Source organism: Siphateles boraxobius, unplaced genomic scaffold, assembly GCF_051911475.1.
Source record: "Siphateles boraxobius isolate OS27281-9 unplaced genomic scaffold, OSU_SipBor_1 54, whole genome shotgun sequence".
Classification (NCBI taxonomy): Eukaryota; Metazoa; Chordata; class Actinopteri; order Cypriniformes; family Leuciscidae; genus Siphateles; species Siphateles boraxobius.
The window spans coordinates 1,307,501-1,320,379 of record NW_027509180.1 but is presented as its reverse complement, the minus strand read 5'-3'; positions in this window follow the sequence as shown (position 1 = coordinate 1,320,379).

Genomic DNA, 12,879 nt, shown 5'->3' with positions numbered 1-12,879 from the left:
TATCTATACATCTCCACAGTCAGCACAAATGTCACTTTAAGAAACACCTAACCAAACATGTCTCGCTCTTGATGCACTCTAAGTTATCTATTGCTAAGAAAAACTAATCATTCTGTCCCCTTGCACTGTCCCTTTGACCTCTTTGCAAAGAAGACACTATTGAACTATTTGCAAAGAATATTAATGCATCCTGCAACTTCCTCAACACATCTATGTTTTGTAAAACACACAAGCAGATATAAGTTTCAAAAGATACATTCAAAAGAAATTACCATTACTTTCCACCCCTTTTTCATATCTTGAAAATAAAAACAAAACAGAAATTTCTTTTAATCATAATACAAAAATAAGACTACTTTTCCTGAAAAATTTGAACCAATCAAATTATTAGATCTATATCAATACTAAGCCCTAGTTTGACTCAATCAAATAAAATCATCAAAATCATCACAAAAACAGATTCTTTTGCTAGACTCAAATCATTAGTTGGTGCACATACTCCTCCAGGTGTGATGATTATCTCGTTCGTCCCACAGACATTCCATCTTCGCCATTTTGCGCGCCGTAGCAATGGTCTTTCCATCGTCGGTGAAGGAGGCTGTTACTAGCACTAGCCTTTGATCTCTCACTATATGATCTGATGGTTGATTTGAGGCTTGTCGATGTAGTCTAAGGTTAGAGATGCTTGGACCCAAGTCTAACACTCTCCAATCATTTTCAAATCCTTACAAGATTTTCCCTTAGATCACGATCGCACCCCCACTGGAATGAGTCGAGGCGAATGGAGACCTTAAGTGATTTTGTTTGTGACCGCTTGTCTTGTCGTCCTTTTTGGTGTGACCTGTGGAATTTTCAACCTGAAACATATCACCGGATAATTTATTTATCATTGAATCAGGGTTCGTACAAGGTGCTTAAAGTGCTTGAAGTACTTGAATTTGACTTTTTGAAATTTAAGTCCTGGAAAACTCTTGAAAACAGCCATATTTTTGAAGAGGTACTTGAAAAGTGCTTGAATTATTAAAAATAGGGATGCACCGATACCGAGCTCAAGTAAAAATGCTCCGATACCAACAACCGATAGGCCTCCCAGGCAGCGTGTGTATAGTAACACACAGCTGTGGTGCGCGCGCTGATCAGAGGAAACCGCGCAGTGGATTTAGCGCGCAGCGGCACAGACGCGCGAGCTGGTCGAGCGCATCCCTTTAAACAGAAGAAAGTTTTGAAGGAAATCAGTGGAAGGTTTGTAGTAAGACAATAAAATGAGGCATGTAGCTTATTATTAACGTTAACTGACGAGAGAGAGCGCAGTTCTGTTGAATGCTCTTGATTGCTGATCGTTCACTCAGCACGTATTATTTGGATAAAAGCTAAATCATATATGTAAGTAAAGTAAAACATGAACTGTTACCTGATTTATGTATAACGAGTGGTTCTCTACATTATTGCTGGACGTTTGCAGTCAAGAAGTTCCATGAACGCAAACATCAGCGCGCGCCCCGCAAACCGGCGTGTCTGTGCGCGAATACTGAAAGTCTTGCGCTTGTACGGACGAATTCACACAAAATTATGTAAAAACGCCCATCTTGGCGAGTATCCTAGTAAACAAAGTCAGTTATATCTCAAATGAAGTAGCCATGTTCAAATGCGTCCTTGCGTTCGGTCTTAAAGGGGCAGTTTAACAAACCCACTGCTGTTTAAATGTTAATTAAACAATGGACAACTAAATTACTCACTGCTCTTGACTAAATAGGCTACCCTGTTCAACTTTACAAAAAGATCCATCTATATTTAGTTTATCCAGTAATGAATATGCAATTTTTTCACATTTTATTACTTTATTCAAATTTATGTGTTAGATCTACCCGAAAAACTCTAAAAAGACTGTTTATTTCATTTGTAGCCTTTCTTTGTTCTATCGTATTTATTAGTTGATTATTCGTTCTTATATTGTTGCTGACTGCTTACCTTTAATAATGTTTTAAATTCACATTAATTAGGCTGGCAGTTTTTGTTGAAGTATCAAAATTGAATTAAATAATTGATATTTCACTGACCCAATCCTCAGCACTGACCCTGCTGGAGCTGCTCTAGTGTAAATATGTGCTGTGCATTCAATGAAAGATACAATATGATAGAGCAATAGAATGTACAGTAACAGAAGCTCATACAATGTATTTTAGCAGGCTTAATTAAGCATGAAAATAATTGAAAGAAATGTATATTTGATGAACAAATGAAGCCAACTAATATGATTTATATTCTCTTGGTTTATCTACTAATACATTTAAAAATTACAAATGCAGTGAAAATTCAGGGATCGGTTACGGTATCGGTATCTCGTTCTGCAAAAAGTGGTATCGGTGCATCCCTAATTCAAAATATTGTGGTGTTTTTTTGTTGAAAAAATAAAATTTTCACGCTAAATCAACGCTGCAGCCCGTCTGAGATATAGAGCTATTTCTCATGATATTAATATATAAAGCATGATATTAAATAAGTATATAATACAACTTTCATTCTTCAGGTCAATCATATATATTGGAATATATCATGGGAAAAATATCAGTTTCAATATCCTTTCAATGGTTTAGGGGATTTTCCATGCCTGACAGCGCTGGTCAATGGATTGAACTCTATGAAGTGAAACATCAGTTACCATTTATTTAATTTGAGTAAAAAAATAAAATGAAATAAATAAAAATCATAATAAAGATATTGTTTGATAAGTGCCGATTGAAGTCCTTGAAATCCAAAAAAGTAGTGCTTGAAAAGTCCTTGAAAGTCCTGGAATTTCATTTCACAGAGTCTGTACGAACCCTGTTGAATAGCACTCAGGGTCGTTTTCCCCTGAAAAACACTCAACCCATTTTACTCATGTTAACAACACAATACAGAATCAGTTCTGTTTGGTTCAATCCATCCTGACATCCTGCAAATTTAAACTTTTAAGTTAGCGCTGCGCAAGGGGTGGCACCTTTCTGGCACAGTATTAACCTAGGCCAGGATAACTAGTCAAATTCATCCAAGCCATTGTTTTCACTGGGCACAGTCTGCCCTGCCCGTTCACTCCTGTATGACAAGATCAGCTGGTTTTAGACAAATGGTCCTTCCCCTAACCCCCCTCTGGGCTTTCCTTTCCTTCTGACCCCCCTGAAGAGTTGAAAGGCTCTTATCTGACCATTTGTTCATGTGTGTGTGTGTGTGTGTGTGTCTTTGCTCATGCCATGTGCGCAAAAGTCTGCATCTTCTGTAAAGAAAAAAACAAATGTTGAGGTTATTATCACATAGTTTTCTTTTGTCTGCTGTGCTGCCGCATCTGCCCTGGTGTTTCCTGCTGAAACAATCTTTGTTATTAGCACACATACAGACAGAAATTTTGTAGACTGGCTTTATGCAGGGCTGTTACTCAATTAAAGCCGGTGTTCTCTCAACATTTATTGTTCCCCCTGTGCGATGGCTTTCAGCAAATCTCAAACCAAACCATCCCCCTTTTGATGCATGAATCCACTCTTGCATCAATTTAACACAATGATGCCCTCTCATCAGAGCATTTGAAGGCCAACAGCCCTCAGTCTTACAGTGTATCCTGCTTTTCAGGTCTGTTGTTGGTCTCGCAATTCAGTCATCTACTAACATTCTCCAGGTCATCAATTGGTCAGGTCAGGTTGTGGTGTGCACACTTCGTCAACGTCAGTCGAACAACAATCTCCCCCTTTTTACAATACATAACTGTTAAGGGCTCTCTGGATAATCTGATATTTACTTAGCCTACGTGTTTGTTGCTGTCAAATCTATAACGTTTTCTCAACACATGACTCACGCCTATCTACAAATTCACAATTCTAATTTAAACATCAATACTTAAACCTGTCCAGAAAGTAATTCAAATCTACTGCACATCATAAATGACCAAAACAATAATTAACAGACAGAGCTCAATGATCAGTCAACTTAAAGCTCGTTCTGTGTTGCCTTCTCATCAGATTGACTCCAATTTCTCAGCTTACTTTCGAATTTGTGATTTGCCTTAACCCATCTATAATGCTAAAACACTCTTTCCAGAGGTTAATGACACACACACACACTATTCAGACAGAATAGCTCCTCCCTAAACTCGCACTTACCAAGACATGAATTAACACTCACACTCATCCCTGACTATGAACCGCTCATATTTCTTATTCATATCTTTTCTCTAAAAAGATTTAAATTTTAAATGACATTTTATCTTACATTTTTCCTGTATCTTTTATCTAATGTTTTTTTTTTTCTGGCCTCTTAACCAGTTTCAAAAGCATGTCTGTTTATTATTCATTTGATTTTAGAAAAGTCAGCTGTGTTGCTTTGGTTCATTATCATTACTTTGCTTCAGTTTGTCTTGGCTGATTGATAACAGAAAGGCAGAGTACCTGTCTTCATCTTTAGCCACCACCATGTCCAACGACCTTCAGGAGTTAAAACCATGTTATAGACATATTAGCTCAAAATCAACACTTCTATAAATTTTCTTGCCATCCCCCTTCCTTATAATCCAAAATATTTAATAAACATTGTTCTGATCAAAACATTTTCAAATGAATTTATTTAGAAACACAGAGATCAATAATCAGCCTGTGAATCTCAACAATGGTGACAATAATAAAGCATGTTGCAGTGGCTGCCACCAATCACAACTCATTAATGGCTCCCATCATGCATTGCGGTATGAATAAATTATGATCTGAATTGTCTTCGTAATTTACTTTTCCTAATTGAATATTCTGCTCGTCACCATTGTTGAGATGCATTGACTGAATCTTGAAGTCTGTGTGTGCCTAAAAGAAAGATTTTTTTTTTAAAAAAACTTAAGAAATCCTTTATATTATAGCTAAAATTCTGGATATTTATGCAGAATCACAGTTATGCTGTAACAAACAACATAAATCACAAACATAAAGTTCAAATGATGACTGTCATAATATAACCAACACCATCAGATCACTTTTTTCTTTGTTCACCTGTCAGTTATAACTCAGATACATCAGCCAAACAAAATCTAAAGTTAATAATATAAGGATCAAGAGTCCAACTAAAGCAAACACTGATCGCCATAACGGTGGCTTACAATTTGAGATTTTCTCCTTCAGTGATTCTGCTTGTTAACATCAGGTGTCTTCAATAATGCTCAATCAGTTATTATTGCGAAAAGCATATTTCATAAAAGCAGGTTTGGGCGAAGAGGAGGGAGATTCAAACAATCCTATATATGTCTATATACGCACTCCAAAAGTAGGAAGGAGAACTTGCTGAGAAACACACTAGATAGTCGATGTGAAATGTCTGACATCATAAGAGAACTCACAAAATGTCAGAACTGCTTTCACATTCACTTTGAATCGTGTGCCGCTGTTTGTCTCCTGAAGGAGGCGCTGTGACTCCATCAGAAACACCAGAAAAAATCAGAGGTGTATAGTCCAGGGGTCAGAAAGTAAAAGTCCTGCCACATGTTTATTCCACACATGACCTCAGTCAGCTGATTTCACTAATTAGTTCTGTCTCCTGTCTGAATCAGCAAATCCAGGTGATTGGAACAAAATACTGAGGAGGACTTTTACTTTCTAAACCTGGACTTTACACCTCTGGGAATAACTGAATACGTTAATACTCAGAAGTGTGTTGCTTTGTTCATTGAGTAATAACATTGCTATGATGGTACTGTGGTAATAGCCGGAACTAAACATCCATACTGCCACATAGACATTCTCAGTGAAGTTTCAGTGACGTGAATCAGGGGGAAAGGAAGGGAGGAGGGAGAGGGGGATGCACAGATAAGGAAAGATGAGGGAAAAATTGATTCCTGTATAACCAATAGTCACTGGTATTAGAAATGGTTCAAGAAATGAGGCCATATTACAAACTCTGATTTTAAGTGAAACAATTGTTTTATTAGCACTGCATTTCGAACTGAGATTGTTTTTATTGTTTTACATCTCTGTTTTTTAGCACTTTGAACTTGAATCCGATGAATCTCCAATAAAACAAAATTCATAAAACGAACAATTATGTCTTGACAAGAAAATGTACATGTAGTTCTGCATTTAGTATTTTTAAGTGACTGCATTACATTTGTCAGTTCAGTCCATTGGAATCGAACTCATTATTTCAGACACTCACAATTTTATTTATTGGTATATATTCCTTATATAACTATTTTTTATAGTAATACATTTTACCATATCTTACCTCTTGTTTTCATAATCTAAGATTAATTTAGATCTTAAGTGTGGAAAAAATGTGGTTTGAATTTGAAACTTTTAAACCATACATTATTTTTCAAACAAATATTAAAACTGTAAAATATGTGGATGTGTCTGAAACGTTTACAATAGTGACATGGATGTTTTATTAGCATGTCAATCAGATTTGACCTTTGATTTTGAGAAAATAAGGTGTTGGTGATATAATGACGTACGATGCAGGTAAGGTTGGACTTTAACCACCAGTTTCTGAGCAGAAATTTATAACACACTTTGTATTAATTCTAGGATGCCAGAAACATAGTTTGTTTTTTACTCTCTGAAGTGCTTCACTATCAGAAGTTTGTGTAAAGATGGCTGACTGGAGAGGATCATCCACACAATCAGGTGAGTCAGTTCATTTCTGTTTGTAAAGTCTTTCAAATAATAGAGTATTTTGAAACTGCAAACAGTAGGAATTTGAAAATCCAAATAGTAATGTAGTAAGGGATAAAATTACTTAAAGTTCATGTTACTGCAAGACATTTCTGTACATTTAAGCAACATTCTTTTTTAGTAATAATTTAATGATTCTTTAACAGATGATTATCAGGGAAGTTCAGGAATATTCCACAGGAAAGGAAGCATACGTACACCTCCGAACAGTGAGTTTTACATGACAATAAAATAATATGTGCAATAGAACAGATCTTAAGATGTTTTAAAATGTTTCTCATCTAAAATCTCTCTCCTTTAATAATGTTTTTGTCCTTAGATAAGAACAAATTTATATAAATGAGTCCAGGGAAGTTAAATATGTTGATTAGCTGATTATTTACTTCTTCCAGAATTGATCTGTGGATTAAATACATTTAGTGATGTAACGTCTGACACCGACGCTCCGAAGCTTGCTTCAAACTCGAACGGTCCTTGCAATGAACCACTGCTTCGGAGCTTGTATCATTACGTCACTAGTCACGTGAAAATGACGTCTGAAGCAAACACACTGGCTCACTGCAGTGATTTTTAGTAACCAAAAATCCAAATCACAGTCTCTACTGCACCAATTTAATTGATATTAATACTAGTGTAGAACATTGCATAGAAACTGTGTCTATTCCTCGTTTACTAAGATCAAATAATAAATCTACTGCGGGATCTAGAAAAAATCTAATTGTTATTAAAACAAAAAATCTCGCTAGTAGTGAACAAAAACAATTTCTAAAGCTAGGTCTTCTAAACATTAGATCGCTCACACCTAAGGCGGTTATTGTAAATGAAATGGTCACAGATAATAGTTTCGATATACTTTGCCTTACTGAAACCTGGCTTAAACCAAATGATTATTTCGGTCTAAATGAGTCTACTCCACCAGGATACTGTTATAAGCATGAGCCCCGTCTGATCGGTCGTGGCGGCGGTGTTGCAACAATCTATAGAGATATTCTTAATGTTACTCAGAAAACAGGTCACAGGTTTAATTCGTTTGAAGTGCTTGTGCTAAATGTTACGCTCTTAGATGTAAGAAAAAAAACATATCTCTAGCATTGGCTACCGTATATAGACCTCCAGGGCATTACGCCAATTTCCTAAAAGAGTTTGCTGACTTTCTATCAGATCTTTAGGTCAACGTCGATAAAGCATTAATTGTTGGAGATTTTAACATACACGTAGATAATTTAAATGATGCGTTAGGGGTTGCGTTTACAGATTTATTAAACTCCTTCGGGGTCAAGCAAAACGTCACCGGACCAACTCATCGTCTTAATCATACACTCGATTTAATTATATCATATTGAACCGATACAACCGATATAGATATTGTACCGCAAAGTGATGATGTCACTGACCACTACTTGGTAACTTGCATATTACGCACTGCTATAATATGTCATGCTGCGCCACGTTATCAACCAGGTAGAACAATTCGTCCATCCACCATAGATCATTTCTCAAACTAATTTAGAGGTCTTTAGAATCGCGTGGAAAGACAGTATGTCACGTTATAAAAAGGCCCTTAAAACGGCCAGGGCTGAGCATCTCCGCAAACTAATAGAAAACAACCGAAATAATCCAAGGTTTTTATTTAATACCGTGGCTAGACTAACAAATAAACAGACGTCGTCTGAACAAAATACCTCGTTACAGTTTAGTAGTAATGATTTCATGAACTTCTTCACCGAGAAAATTGAAAGCATCAGAATCAAAATCGTAAACGTTCGATCTTTGCTCGCGCCTTATGATTCAGCCGCAATTATCACCCGGCAAGAACAATTACAATGCTTTACAACCATAGAACAAAAAGAGTTAAATAAACTTATCACTTCATCTAAAACAACAACATGTTTATTAGATCCTATACCAACTGAACTACTGAAAGAAGTGTTACCTATAGTGGAAGAGCCTCTTCTCGATATTATTAACTCATCTTTATTTTTAGGTCATGTTCCAAAAACGTTCAAGCTGGCAGTTATAAAACCTCTTATTAAGAAACCACAATTAGATCCAAATAACCTAGCAAATTACAGACCCATTTCGAATCTTCCATTTATGTCAAAAATATTAGAAAAAGTTGTGTCCGCTCAACTCGGCTCTTTCTTGCAAGAAAACGACATCTATGAAAAGTTTCAGTCTGGATTCAGGCCACATCATAGCACTGAAACTGCGCTTGTTAGAATCACAAATGATTTACTTTTAGCTTCGGACCAAGGCTGTATCTCAGTACTAGTTTTACTTGATCTTAGTGCTGCGTTCGATACTATAGATCACACAATACTCTTAGATCGACTACAAAACTACACTGGTGTTCAGGGACAGGCATTAAGCTAGTTCAGGTCATACTTATCTGACCGCTACCATTTCGTCTACTTAAATGGAGAAAAATCGATTATAACTTCGGCAAACTATGGAGTGCCGCAGGGATCTGTGTTATGCCCTTTATTATTCTCAATATATATGCTGCCACTTGGTAATATTCTAAGGAAACATGGAATTAGTTTCCATTGTTATGCTGGTGACATTCAAATATATATTTCATCACGGCCAGATGAATACGCTAAATTATCCAAATTGACAGATTGTGTTAATGATATAAAAGATTGGATGACGCGTAATTTTCTTTTATTAAATCCAGACAAGACAGAGGTAATACTTATCGGTTCTAAAAACCGTCCACAAAACCCTTCACAGCACGACTTTAACATAGTAGGATGCCCTGTTACTTTATCCGCTACAGTAAAAGACCTGGGTGTTATACTAGACCGCAACCTGTCTTTTGAAAATCATATTTCATATGTTACAAGAACAGCCTTTTTCCACCTTAGAAACATTGCTAAGCTACGTAATATGCTATCAGTCTCTGATGCAGAAAGGTTAGTTCATGCATTCATGACCTCGAGACTAGATTACTGTAATGCTTTATTAGCTGGTTGTCCTGCATCTTCAATAAACAAGCTACAGTTAGTCCAAAATGCAGCCGCTAGAGTTCTTACTAGATCAAGAAAATATGATCATATAACACCGATTTTATCATCACTTCATTGGTTACCTATAAAGTTCCGTATTAAATACAAGGTATTGCTTTTGACTTATAAAGCTCTAAATGGTTTAGCTCCAGTCTATTTAACAGATCTTCTATCGCCTTACAATCCATCGCGCTCTTTAAGATCACTAGATTCGAGGCTTCTGGTCATTCCTAGGATATCCAGATCCACCAAAGGAGGCAGAGCATTTTCACATTTAGCTCCGAAGCTCTGGAATAGCCTTCCTGATATTGTTCGTAGCTCAGACTCTCTCTCCCAGTTTAAAACTAGACTGAAGACGCATCTATTTAGCCAGGCATTCATATAAATTTTTTATCTTACAGTTACTGTAAATTCGGCCTCTAGTTCATAAACACCAGAGGAAAACTGGCCCCCGACTGAGCCTGGGTTCTCCCAAGGTTTTTTTTTTTTTCTCCATTGGGTCATTTGATGGGGTGTTAGGACACCATTAGGTCACTGGATGGAGTTTTTCGGTTCCTTGACACTGTTGCCTTTGGCTTGCTCAGTTGGGGATATTCAAATTAATTAACCAATCATACTATTGATCAGCTCTACCAAACTTGGATGTCTTTTTTTCCAGTAATAAACAAACATTGTTAAGTTGTTTTGATTGATACTGTGAAGCAGCTTTGATACAATCTGTATTGTGAAAAGCGCTATATAAATATATTTGACTTGACTTGACTTGACTTAATAAATATAGCCCAAAAAAATGCAACCAGCGACTCCGTTATTTTTCCTGCAACTCCTTTTTTAAAATAGCCCAATTGTGCGGGAAAACCGCTACCCTGGCAACAGTGCCCGTTGCTCTAGAGTTTTCTTGGTCAACAGCCGCTTCTCCTCCTGCTGGTGAGGACGACTAACAGCTGGAGATTATCAATCTACTGATATTCCTGCCGTTCCCGGATGCCAAATGTTGAATTTTCTGTCGAATTTGAACCACTGAATTTTTCAAAAAGAGAATTTTTAAAGCGAAATAAAATGGACCGAAAATTGCCTGTCGAATATTATAGGTTGTATTTTAAAACAGAATGAACATTTTGGAAATGAAATCTGAAAGTTGAATATGGGTTATTGAATTTTTAATAATGAAAATGTTTGTGAAATGTTTTGAATTGAAATATTCACAGCTTAAATATACAATCATGTTGAGTTTTAGCCCATAAAAATGCAAGCCCTAAAAATACAATGCATTAAAATGCAAGCAGGGTAAATGCAATGCTTATTTTTTCAAGTAGTGCAATTCAACAAGCTTTTTTGTTTCAAAAACATTTGTCATTATTTTACTTCCACAGAAGCACCAATTACACCACGTCTGTCAGACTGACAGGCCAATCGCTACAGCGATCAGGGAGTCCCGCCTCCTGGTATATAAATCATTCTTGCTCAACGGTTTACAGACGAAGCAGACCGGTAACGTCGCAAACGCAGAAAATCTATATCGCTGTTAGGAGTGCATTTTCTCGCGAGTGTTGGAAAACTAATACGATTCAGTTCGTATAGATACCAGAAAATAAGAGTTTCTTTTCAGAATGACTCTGTATTCACTGCTCCGGGATAGTAAATCTACATGTCACGGTGAAAACGAAGAGGGTGAAGATATGGCCACGGCTAGAATTATGAATAATAGGAATTATCCCCTCATCTTCTAGACGATGATGAAGAGGAAGAGGATTTCAGCATCTGTTTCAGAAGATTTACAAATCTTCCGCTTTGTTCATGAATTCACACATTAATTGCGGGTGATTAAATGCGGTTAACATTGACACATTAACTTTGATTAAACATTGTTTCGATGGTTGTTTGCTTTCTGGGACCCTAATCAAACACACCTGAAGCAGTTCATCAATGTCTTCAAGTTTAGCTCCAACCCTGATAAACTCTCCTGCCTGTATCTTTCTAGTAATCATGCAGAGCTGTGGCCCTCCAGTGCGGAGTTCACTCGTCCCTGACTAAAGCCTTTGCTTGCGAGATGAAAAGGTTTGATTGCACTTGATGGTGAAATGTGATAGTTATACCACTACACGCTCCTGCCAGTCGGATTAAATGAAATACATTTTCTCATTTGTATTACCTCGTTATTTCATTTGACTCTATAAATCAGGTGTGCCCAACCCTGCTCCTGCCGATCGACTGTCCTGCACAGTTCATCTCCAACCCTAATTTAAAAACACCTAAAGCAACCAAGTAAGGTCTTCAGGATCACTTGACAATTAAAGGCAGGTGTGTTTAATTAGGGTTGGAGATAAACTGTGCAGGGTTGGGCACCCCTGCTATAAATGAAAAAGGTTTTAATGATATCTGAGCATCATTAAAAGTGAGCGAATGTTTGATTATTCTTTTTAACTCTTTAATTATATTTTACCCATTCAAATTAGGAAACTATGTATAGAGTTAATATTGTGCCATAATTAAACAAACAAATCCAGCATTTTGACGATCAGATGCTGGTTAATTATAGATGTTTGTATGTAATAACATTTTGCAAAAGAAAACCTCAAAAAGGTTAATTATAGATACAGTAAGACAACACGCAAGCGTGTTTCAAATCAGTGCTTCTCCTGGGAGACTAGTGCTAAATGAATCCCCTACTTAGCGCCATCTACTGTTTTAGAAGAGGAAGTTGCTCAACTGCATTTGTGAGAAAATCGAGCTGAGAGATCTCATAAAAAACCAAGTGTCTCACAATCATAACATACAGATTTGTTTTTTGTTCAAAGATTACATGCAATTTGTAGGATGGTTTGTATTCATTTGTGAAATGTTTTCTAGGCTCATTTATTTATATTTGCAACACACAATGCATGTGTGTTACTCCACTGCATTTTTGCTCAAATTGACCTCTGTACTTGAACATTGCTTTCTGTTTGTTTGCGAGTCGAGTTTTCCTTTGCAAAGCAGATCGAGTTTGTTTGCGAAATGCTGGATTTGTTTGTTTAATTACGGCACAAAATTAACTCCATAACTATGTCGCTCCGAGGTCCTCATGTTTAAACGCGGGTCTCACGTACACAAGCTCGTCAGTTTTGGTCATCAAACAGAGGTAATATACCTGCTATATTCCTGAGATCGGTCACATTCACGCTTACACAATCAAAGATACTTTGGTTTAGCCCCCG